The following is a 13,153-nucleotide window of genomic DNA, read 5'->3' on the forward strand; positions in this document are numbered from 1 at the left end:
AGAACACATTGCTGCCGGGGCAATAAGGTTTGGGAGTGAAGACCAAGAATCCACAAGCATAGCACGTCCACCCATAAGGTTAACAGATGATCTTCTTAATGTTGTAGAAAGATGCTGAATGCAGGCTGTTTCCAGTTGTTAACAGTTTCTATTTGAAACCTTTGGGAGCCTATGTCTAGTAGTTGACATCCTACGGTTAAAACGATGAATAAATCTAAACCTAAAATTACATCAATTGCTTGATTGATTTAATTTCACTCCTAAACATAATTATTAACATCTCCAGTGCTCTCTAATTCAACACGTTTAATTAATCACCATTACATTAATGAAATAGCGTTAAAAGCTTTATTCGGTGGCGGTTAATTGATAAATTATTCAAACATCACTTTGAAAGCTACAAATTAAAGTTAAACAAAAGTTCATTGTTTATTTTGCCTAATCAGATAAACAGGACTTGTTTCATTTTATAAATTGGATTTAAGGTAACTCGACAAGATTTAAATAAATGTTGCTAACGGTTGTGTTTTATTGACGTTAAAAAAATAAATATAGCTACGAATCATGGTTGTCATCAATTCGCACAGAGGACCGGAAGAGGATTGGGGCCTTTGAAATGTAGTTTTGGAGGAAGATATAACACATAAAATGTAAAGCAAGACACACCTGCAAATTTTTTTCTCGACGAATTCAAAAACAAAACTATTGTATTCATAATATGTCTGTACTAATCCGCACATATATTAGTCAATACTCACAACTACTTACTCGCAGGTTTGACAAAGTTAAGTTATTCGAAAAGTAGAATAAAAGATGACAAGATTACAGTCCTCGATGCCGTGAAGATGTTTCAAAGCGGATATGACCTTTTAATGAAGAAACGAAATAAAGGAAAGTCGTAGTATAGACTTTCTTTTCTACAAACTACAAAGAAAGTCGACAACATTGATTAGTAAAGTAGTATTTCTACTGCCCGTAATATTTATACTTTTCATGATTTTATTATTTAAAATGTGTTTAAAACTTTTCTTACGCGAAATACTCACGCATTACTTAAATTGTACATCCTTTTGTTTTCTTCTTACCTTCTTCAATGGTTTACATATCGCCTAACACCTCGACTTCGCCTGATGCATAGTTAAACCAGTCAGCTTATTCATGTCATCTTCCCTGTTTACACTATAAACCATTTTTAAGCAAGGGCTGATATCCTTAACCCTTTCAGGACCATAAGGTTACGGTACCTTATTTAATCAATTTAGCTAAATGTAATGAATTAATAGGCATCCTAAAAACATAATTTATACTAAAAATTCAAAAAAGTTTTACATTTTTTTTGGAAATTTATGGGACAAATATGTCCCTATGGTCGCTAAGGGTTACTTTCTACTTAAACATCTAAATTTTGGTTTACTTGTTGGTAAGTCTGTTTTGTTGTAAATAATGTACATTTGTTACTTAGTGTACTTTTTTTTACTTGTTTATGAATAATATACATATAATACGGCAAGTTATTTGTGATACTCGGCAAAACAATTCCTTATGTTAGATGATTGGTTGATGATTAGATGGATTGTTTTTTTGAGACGTTGAAGGTTCAGGTGATTCTTGCCGTTGAAGAGTCGTTGTTTCTTCAACCTCGACATCAAATACCCCTTGGTCATCATCCTGTACTAGAAGTCTTTGGTCTTCGTTATCAAGCACTAAGTCATCTTCCTCATCGCTATTGTCACTCACAAAAATTTGAAGAATTTCATTTTTTCGAAGTTCATAAACTCCACGTCCCTTACGAAACATATTCTGAGAAAAATATGAATAAGAAAATGATAGCATTTTGGTATATCACCAGGCCAAAAATTAAGAAATTCCGTAAAAAGTATCCCTTTACGCCGACAGGGACATCCGTGTCCCATAATCTTTATAACGATTTATGACAGAATACAACGTAAATACATTACTACTGAATATTTAGAATAACAATTTACTAACCAGGTAATGATAATTTGACACTGTAAAAACTTGAGAAGCGCTTTTACAATATCAATTATTTATTCCAAACAGCAGATCATTCGCGCCAAAAGAACTCTAACGTTCCGATGACGATAAACAATAAACGGTGTTAGTAATCCTATATTGCCAGTAAAAAATAATAAAAAGGTACTTTCCGAAATATTAAAACAAAAAAATTATTTACAATGGTTACGTAAATATTTAAATAATCCATGATTTTTGCTTGGGACACCGGCGTCCCCGTGGTCGTGAAAGGGTTAAAAGAAAAACTTATTAAAAAAAATTTAGTCAAGGGTTACGTAAGACAAAAATTAAAAATGTGTCTATTCTCACAAATAACTTTTTGTAAATGGCTATGAATGCATTCGGAAGGTGACATACTTATTTAAAAAATTAAATAGAACTTAATTGTCGTCCTCGGCATGGATATGCATTTAAGGGTTAATATGAAGGAATTTAACTCACTTTTATATGCAAGAATCTATTCACGTTTCAGGACATGGTAAATTGAAGATTTTTATTATAATTTCGCTTCTCCAAATAAAATAATAAAATTATCTATAAAAGTACTAAATAAGCGACAACTATTCAATGAAAGAGTTAAAAAACCGTTTAAAAATTACGACAAACTTCCTTCATCATGAAGAAATGTTTTCGTTTTTATCAATACGTTTGAGTTAAAAAGCTACATCGTCACTGAGGTTTCGAGAAAACGCCGAGTGCTTCATGAATATTTCATCGCAGGTTTTCATTTCCATATAGTTTCGAATAGCGCCGCGATGTCAACGTCCATATACTAACAAAAAATAGAGCACAACTTTAGTCAAAATAGACCACTTAAATTTGCGGCGAGAATATTTGTTATAACTGCTTGTTTTTTTCTTTTATAACTATTAAATTCTTAAATGTTTATATAAATATAAATAACTTACAGTTAATAATTGAGCATTGGTAACCCAGCTGTAGAGGACTGAGACATACAATCGTTGGTCGTGGGATCGATTCTCGGAGTTTAATCATAAATTCACACTTTGTGAAATAATTACATATGATTGCTAGTGCTCACAAACAAGTTTCTAGAGAAAAAGCAGAAGCTATCGCTAACCTGCCTTCGTATGTCCCCCCTCCCCCCATAGATTTCTTTATTGGCTTCTATGGGCTGAAACAACTATGAAATAACTGAAGATAAAACTTTTAACTCATAAATGTTTTTAAATAGATTAACGTTTTTCATCGCAATATCTGTATGAAAATCTTATCTTGAAATCTGCCGAACGCGTTTAATTTGGAGCTAATTTATTCTCTCTGATGGAAAGGTTATCTAATAGAATCAAGAAAAATCTTCTACAGACGTTCAATGTTAAAATTATTTAATTTACTTTACTACGGACACGAAAATTAAGCTTATTTCTTCTATTAATCAAATCTATAGAGATGATAAATATTAATTCTTGCTTAAAACTAATTTACTAGCATTTCATAAAAGTTACTTGGTTAAATATAATATTTAACGAACATAGTAAACTATAAAAATTAACATTTAAATTTTGGTTTGTTATTATTTGAAAACAATAAAAGACTACAGTACATAAAAGAAAAATTATAGAAATGTACAGTTTTGAAATATTTAATTAATTAATTAATGTATTTACAATTTGATTGAATTAAATAACTAATAAATTTAAACTTTATTAAACACATTGCTATTTTCATTTAACGCTGTTATCAAAAAGAAAATATTTATATTGATTGCGTTTATCTCAATGGACTGACTGAAATATTTCTCTTCAGTTGAGAGCTTTTCGTTATACACGTGCGATGTAATTCGTACACATTTGTAAAAATAGCATATGCATAATTTTTTTAATACAAATTCGATATGAAAAATCAACGTCACTAACTTTTTATTTCTGCGCTAAATATTATTTAATAAATAGAAAATATTAATTTTAATAAATAAGCCGGTTAAACTATTTTCCACTATGGAAAAATAAAAGGATACAAAACTATATATACTTAAATAACCCACATTTCGGCGCATACCTAATACTTAACTTTTATAAATGTAACTTTTTATTTTTTAAAGATGCAAGAATTATTTGTTTGTTGAAAATATTCAAAAAATTATAATCTTTGGAAGTACTCGAAAAAATTGGTAAATTTATTTATTAACACGGCAATAACGACTCAACATTTGATCTTCTCCGATTATTAATGCATTTAATAATTTTTATATGGACTACAGATCTGCCTAGAAAAATATTTTTTATAAGTATTATTATTAAACTAAATCGATTAAATTAAAAAGAAAGCCTCTGAGACGTTGAAAAAAGAAACAAAGACAGAAATAAGTTTAATTCAAAATGTCTATAATTGGTTTTCCAAGAATTGATCCTTCTTGCTGTTGATGGAACTGTCAAAGCCAGCACTGTGAAAAATTTGATTTATTACGCCGACGACTTTCATAGCAATCCAATTAATTGTTTTGTGGTAAAAGAAATTTATAACTTACTGTGATTAATTTCTAAAAAACTTATTTTGTAAAAACCTTTTTTTGGCCTTTCCACGCTTATAAATAATTTAATACATTTTTTTTTCTGTCATTTATAAACTTTTAAAAAAGGCGCCAAAATATGAATTAATAATTAAAGCTCTTAGCTTTAATTAACTAATTAAATTGTCCATCGTTAGCCTACAAAGGCCTGAAATCTGATTAGTGGCTGCGCAAGAACGTGTCAAATTAATATTATTTAATTAAAAGCTACAAGCAATTACACTTAGAGGAAATTTTTTAAAAACTTTTCACAAAAAATCTAATTTTGCTTATGACTGTGTACAACTTTTAATGCACTGTAAAGTTCCAAGGTTGAATAACTATTTAAAAACACTGATAATTGTAAAGACGTTACCTTTTCATCATCTATTTGATACAGACAATTTCATTTAGATACTAAATCATTTTAACAGTCACAAATCCGATGGATAAATTAGGAAACAATTGCCAGTATTAATAACCATAAATACACAGAATGAAGAAATTTTATTTAAACAATTACTAATAAATTTCCTTCGAATATTAACATGTTTTAAGGAAAATAATATCTACGTATTTAGTGACTTGGTGGGTGGTAAAGACCAGGACTTGCGGTCGTTGGTCGCGAGTCGGTTGCTGGGAATCAATCTTATATAACTTTCTGCGTTAATTATATAAATTTGCCTTTGCTCACAAGCAAGTTTCCATAGGATGGGCAGCAGCATCCCTTGCATACTATAATATTTCACGGCGATGGCCAAACGGTCTATCAAGCGAGGCGATTGTGGTATATCCCTCATTAGATATCGTCGGAGAAAGCTTTTGCTTTGCAGTTGGTGTCTATAGAGCCTGAAGTGATTCAGTTACTATAGTCATATATACAATAGCAAATTTTTTTTAGCACAAAGCCAATATTATTATAGCTGTCACGTCCTATCCAATAAAACTTAACATAAATTAAATGTTATCATGCGCCTGCTATACTCTGCGAAGATTTCTTTAGAATAAAAGATGTTCCTTTTTGCGACTGAAATATACATTACGTTAGTAAACTACCTTGTCGGCCTATCGCAAAAGAAATCTACCTCATGTTTAACATAAATGTGCAGATTTATTCCATGTGTTGAGTATTTATCTAGAATTGAAAACCACGAATATAAAAAGGCTCACAACGCAACGCGACTTCCGCTGGTTGTAATTCAACGTTGGTGTTCCACGTTTCTTATTCGGCGAAACCGATGCGAAATTCACAATGTCGTATGCGTCAACTATTTTAAAGTACAAATTTGTTACGAGTCACGCATTTATTTCATTTTCCTTTTGAGACATTATTTCATTTAGCCCAATGTCAAAACGTCATATATTTACAAGCATTAATTATCTGTTGCTAGTTTAATATAAAAATATATCAGATGCGATCATCGGTTTAAAGAGGTGATAGACGTATTAAAAATATCGCAAAATCCTTCTCTGGAAACTAATATTTTTAGAGATTTTGTCTATTTCATAAAAACCGCAGGGGAGCTGTTTAAGAAGATCTATTTTTGGATTTAAATTCCCCAAAGCACTACGTTATCAAGTAAACGACCTTATTGCGCCGCATCTCCTATTACAAATGTATATAATAATTTTTAAAATGATATTTCATGTGAATTGTAGTCTAGGAGTAAGAATGCAGGTGCTTTAAAGGGTTAACCTCGATATATAGGTCGGTTATTTGTCAGCAAAAATTTCCAATCATCCTGTATAAAATAATGTGATATCTAAAAATATCGTAAACCAGTAGTTTATTCAAAAAGTTAGCAAGTAAAATTATTAAAAATCTCCATTCATTCAAATAATAAAAATGAATTCTATGGTATCGTCACTAATTAACTATGTTTACAGTGGAACGGTTCCGCGTATCGGAGACTAGATTGCATGTTCACAAGAAATATCAAGTGGCTTAGTCTGTAGTCTGTGGACTAAATATTTGAAAATTTTAATATATTCCAGACGCTGTCACGAAGTGTGTAAATAATTGCGTCATGTAGACACGGAACCGAATATTGACGTCATCTTCGAGCGCCGACAATAATACGAGCAACATTTCTTATACAAAATATTATAAATAAATAGATGTATACTAAAATATTTAATTTTATAAAAGCAAACAAAAAAAACAATCCACATCAGCAGATACGGGCAGCGCAAGAGCGACCGCTCTGCGAGTGTAGCGATTATTGAAATAGGCCTGTACCTTTTAATGCGCATCTATCGAATGCCAAGATAATGATTATGATGAAGAAATACTTATTTTAAAAATTAGTGTTGGGCTCCAAACGTGTATCATTTTGTTACTAGGGAAAAAAATGAGAAACCACTATAGACCCTCCTATATTACCATGATCAGTATCTGTATAAAACTACAATAAAAAATTCTAATTTTCTTGTAGAGTGGAAATTTTTACAATTAGTCTAGCGGAAATTTTCCATAACTTACTATGCGTGTACATAATTTTTTCCTTCAACAAATTTTTGTACGTTGGCACTTACAATTTGAACGAGTTAGGTGGTTAGGTTCAGGGGAAAGCTAGCCTAAACCTTGTAGTTTTAATGTTGCCATACACTTCAGCACAAAACTTTAGATACTTTTTTACCTGATTATACGGCCATCAATATCTTAGCTAAAAATGGATCAAAATATACATGGCATTCCAGAATTGTGTCAAGTAGGTGGGACAAAATAAACTTAAACTGCAGTATATAAGTGTAGTAACTAATGGTTAATTATAGAAATGTATATGTTTTACTACAAATGCATTATGTAAATTACTGTAAGTTGTTAATATAAATGAATGTGAGATAGTCAATTAAGTTTGTACAAGTTAGTAAATTTACGATAATGAAAATAATGTTGCTACATATTGGCAGAAATCGAATAATTTTTATAACAAGTATTCAAAAATAAAATGGTAGCTAGTATAAACAAAAATTTTTGTAGAAGATAGATGTTCAATGCGTGTTTTTATTAAAATAAATCGTTGAAAAATATGAGCGAATACATCGGTGTTAGGTTTCATACGTTGCTGAATAAAACCTTTATAAAGAAATATGACTGGGCATAGCTTATTTTAATTTGTAATACGAGTCTCAAGTCTCAATACCGAGAATATTTTTTGTTTACCTAAAAATATTTGTTATAATTTCATGATTATAAAATATTATCGAGTAACATCTTTAATATCAACATAGAAATCTTAGATATTCACTTTAAGTCATGCGGTAGAGTGTGTCCTCTAGATGTATAATCTCTTTCGCTGCATAAGAAACCTTTGTTTCGTTAATTTTACGAATATAGAGTGATAGGTTATAGTTGTAAAAGCCCTAAAGCGATGAATTCATAATTCATTAGTCAGCAAAAACTTGTAAAGTTTTTACATCTATTTCCAATCATAACGACATAAGTGATCACTTTAAAATATATTTTTCTATTGGAATGTAACAAGCCAGTGACATCTGGAAGTAAAAATGAAAATTCTTTTTCTAATGATATTACGTAACATTATTTATTATTTATGAAACCATTGATTTTTGTTCTATAGGATGTATATCGTTAATTGACAGCAAACCATTTAAGTCTTTCGCACCTGCTATCAACCATCCTGTAAAAATATTCCGACTCATTCATTCTAAATCTGTTTTAACAGGGCTCTTCTATAGGTTGTCTATTTCTAAAGACTTATTGTTTATAATTTAATGTCAAGATAATTAATATAGTTTACATGCGTACACATCTATATAAGTCAAGCCTGTAGAGCTTGTGCTCTATTTGTTCTTTAAAAATATATTAAAACAAATCAATAAAAGTTTCAGTTAAACAAATTCAATAAAAGATTTTATTAAACAACAATAAAACCTCTTTTAAAACTCACAAGTTACCAAAAAAAATTAATTCCATGGTTAAGTCTGATAAGCGAATTAAAATTGGATAGCGAATTGTACAAACAAGCCTCGAAAATTAGGATTGAGATTTGCATGAATTTGCATTTCGACTGCGAACGACAAACACCTATTCTACCTTTAAAATAAAATTATATTATAGATACGAGGGCGTCCCGGTTTCAGTTGTGCTTTGTGTGGAAATTTAATTTAAAATTTAACTCGACTCATAAAAAGTTAGCTGTACATAGATTAATCATAAATAATATTTAACAGAAACATAATTATTACCTGTGGCGTCCACTGCTTGACAAAATCCTCCCCAGAAATTTCCAATAGAGCCTTTAACGATCTTAGGATCGTCTGTCCTTGTGAACTTACTACGCTGCCGTTCCGTGGTCTACACTCCAGAATAGTAAGGTTCCAACGGCCATCTGTTCCGCCCACTTTAGTTAGTTTCGTACTTCATTTGTTTTCTTATAACAATTTATATTACTTTTACCTTTTAGTACTTTCCAATACTTTACCAAATATCAACACTTCTATCTTATTTATAAAGAATAGGGTTTTTTTAAGGAAATTTTTGTATCTACTTTTATTGGTAACCAAAAAATGTTATAATGGGCTGGCCACATATCGCGCAGAATACATGGTCGCAAGGGTTTTAAAGTTCTACAGTGGAGACCGCGGAGAGATACGGATATCGAACAATATCCGCAAGGTTAGACCAACCGGTCCTATAGGAAACCTAAAGGAATAGAATATTGAAACAATAATATTTCTATCGTGACCATCAGGTCTCGATGGAAATATATTAATGATAGTAAAATATATTGCTGATAGTCCAATTAAATTAATATTTTACCACAAAGTTCGAATGCATTAAGCTTATACATTGTCATATAACAATATGTCCATTAACATCATTACAGTTAACTTATATTGCAAATAACACCGAGCAGCTAGTCAAATAAAAGGCTCGTCCCTTTATCTTACTTTTAGTCGATGCCATTGTTGCTCATGTCTAATGTATCTGTGAATAGGCCCTTCTACGAGTTTTTTGATGGCATTACAAATAGTTTCCGCACCTGTTAGTTTGTTTCGGTTAAGTCTCCTCATTCGCCTTATTATTATTATTAAAGACTGTTATATTAATACTATACTTAATAATATATTACTTTGGAGTACTTATTTATGTTATTACCAACTTAGGGAGAGATATCAAGAAGGCAAGAAGAACCTAATTCGATTTGTAATAGCATCCTTCAAACATAAAATAAAGTTGAAGGTTCCATACGCTGTGGGGTTTTTTGCCATTATTTTTGCCTATATAAGGATATAACTATTTGGATTAAGGAATCCAACTAGTTAGAGCAATTATCAGTTAAGTAAAATAAAAAATATTATAACTTTAAAAGTTTTTATGTATTAAACTTTTTGCGGCTTCTATACTGTCTAAAAACTTTCTCTCTTCTAAAATTAAAGCAATGCTTGTGCAATCACTCATTCTCCCTATAATCGATGCTATTTGATATGATTGCATACTTACTCAACAAAGTAGACCGCCTTCTGAATAACTGCAACCAATTCATTATCAGTCTCCGCAAATTCGAATATATATCTTTCTACCGTTCTCAGCTAAAATGGGCCAACCACGCCGTTCCTTGCATGCACTATCTACACTTTTCTCTTCACTCTTTTCTCACACTTCGCCTTATAACTTATCATCTCAAGTCTAGTTTGTTTGGTTCTCGAACAATCGTCTACTTAAATGTCTCTCCCATAGTACTGACTTTACTCACTCCTCCCACGCAATACAATTTTTTCTAGATCGCGCTTTCCCTCAATATTAAGATGATCATTAATCGTTGCTCATTCAAAGCGAAAGTTCAAAAACTGATCATTGAATTTATAAATTAATTATATTGATATAAATAATTTATAGATGTTTAAACATACATTTTATATTATATTTATATTCCATTATAGTCAGTAGTAGTCATTTGTTTATTTATGTTATGTGTTTTTATATTTTTTTTTCTTTTCGTTCTGAATTTTCTTTTATTTCTCTTTTATTAAATATACTTTCACCTACTTGCCTTAATTTATCTCTGCGCCGCCAAAACGCTTAACTGGTAGTCGACGATAGACAGACAGCCGTCAATTGTAAAACTTCTCTCAGAAAAAGTTACCAATTTTTTGAACCTTTTAGAAAACTTATCGTTATTTCTAATGCTAACAATAAGGTTCATATATATAGAACATCGGTATTTTTTTTATACTTTATATAACTAGCAAAACATAAGGATTTTCGAAAACATTATTTTTAATATATTTTCGTTTGAGAGCTCCGCATATCTCTAGTTACATTTTCCTTCCTAGGATTTTTAGGCAAACGTTTACCTTTAAAATTGCAAAGAAAACATTTCCAAATAAATGAAGTGCTCACGTAGTGCTCAGAAGAAACATGAGTTTTTCACACATTCATATTTTTCTCCACGAAACGAATCAAATACGTGACAACTCTGCAACCATCACATTTAAGCTGAAACCGCGCAAGGAACTTTATTAAATCTACGTTCACATTTTTTATATCCGAACATGATTTATTGCTGCAAGGAAATCGGTATCACCAAGATAATTTTGTTACGGTAGAAAAAAATGAAAAAAACATGTTCTATTTTTTTGACAAGTGATCTCCATATGTGCGCTTGCAAGAAAACTTAGGAAAAGAGTATTTACCTGTTTATTTTCTACTTTAAAACTTTTTATTTATCAATATAATAATTGTGTTGAATTTATAGCTTCTTTGCAATGAATGAATATATGGTACATCCTTTTCAAAAATCTATAATTTCAGAAATAAAAAATAACCTTCATGTTATAGAAACAAAAAACATTTCAGAAATTCTTATTGCTGCATAATAAAATTAATTATTGCTTACTAGAAATACTTGCAGACTGCGTACGGCCAGAAGTTATTCCTTTTGGGCATTCCAATAGAGTTTCAGAGTGATCACTTTATACAGGATAATTGGAAATAGGTGTTGGTCGGAAACAGGTGGTTTAAAGAGGTATTTGTATTTTTACATAAAAGCTTTTACTGCCTATTTTCAATAATTTGTATGTTAGCAAAAAAATTAAAAGGTTATCTGTAAGGTAGGAGATTATTTAAACTGTCCTCTACATAATTTAATAATAAATGCAAGCATTTTGTTATGATCCTGCTTTGCAACGTTATTATCATTTTCCCATATGATTTATTACATCCGTTAATATCGACGAATTTAATGACTATATATTTATAACATTTTTGCGACTCAAAGAAATTAAGTTATAATTTAGTAACTATTTTTCATAATTAATTATTTTACAAACCCATTGTAAAATTATTAAAACAAATCACAATTTAGAAATTAACTTTAAGACGTGATCTACGTCTTTAATAGTTTGAATAAGTTCACGAAATGGTACTGGTCCCATTCGGTAGATACTGGTCAGCAGAAGCGCTGCATTGCTCTTTACTTAAGGTATTTTAACCATCATTACTCGAATCAGCCACAGTATCAGCTAAAAGATTTATCAAAAAAATAGGTGTTTACTAAACACAGTTACCTCATAAATACAAGAGTGAAAATGTGAAAAGCTTCAATCTGTAAAATGAGGGTTGAAAGCTTTCCCTAAGACTGATATATAGCACGAATACATATGCAATGTCAGGCAAACACATTACATGTCAGTACGGTGGTACTTTGGATGACGCCGATAGATGGCGCTAGTATGTAATTGACCCGTGTTGTGATTTAACACGGATAGTTGCATATAAAGACACCGTTGAATCGGCGATTAAATAATAAGAATCAAGGGAATCCAGGAATCAAATGTTTTATATATATCGGATCAAGGAAGATCCGATATATATAAAACATTTCACAACATTGCTTTACTAGAATATTCCTTTTATCCTGCAAATTAGTAATTAAACGCTATTTAAAATTTTTACACTTTAATGCAATATTATAGTGTAGTGACTTTTACTAGAATCGATCGAATTAACTCCGCATGACCGTAGCGAATTAGACCGATTATATGATGTTTACCGCTCTAGAAACCAGAACAATAATTGTATGCGATAAAAAGAACAAAATACATTCACACACATATAACGAGGAATGCCGTATTCGCGAATTCAATGATAAAGAACAAAAAAACAAGAATTAATTGACAGACGTTTAATTAAATATTCGATGATTTAATTTGCCGCTTATTTAAATAACGTAAAATAACATTTTTTAAAACAACTCTTTTTTAAAATGACTCGGCTAAATATAGCTGAGCTGTGATTATGTAAATTAATCATTATTTTTAACTATCCATAAAATCATATTGTTTAGACATTTTGTGATAAAAAATTATACTTTAAGTTATTGATTATGTTCTTGAAATTATTCAATTGATGATTTTATAATTCCGGATGATTATTTAGTCCAATAATATTGTATCAGTTGTTTTTTTAAATGTCTCACCTACAACCGGAACCGTGTCTCGATGGTGCAACAATTCGCAAGTCATTGCGTAGATACTCCGTCATAGTAATACCCAAGAAAAACTATGAACGTATTCAATATTTTCCCTAAAACATGATTTACCTTATTAATAATATATTGTCTGCAAAAACTTTTTTTATCG

This window comes from Battus philenor, unplaced genomic scaffold (assembly GCF_028537555.1).
Source record: "Battus philenor isolate CCGP_79_NKW_IND1 unplaced genomic scaffold, ilBatPhil1.0.hap1 SCAF_8, whole genome shotgun sequence".
Taxonomy (NCBI): Eukaryota; Metazoa; Arthropoda; class Insecta; order Lepidoptera; family Papilionidae; genus Battus; species Battus philenor.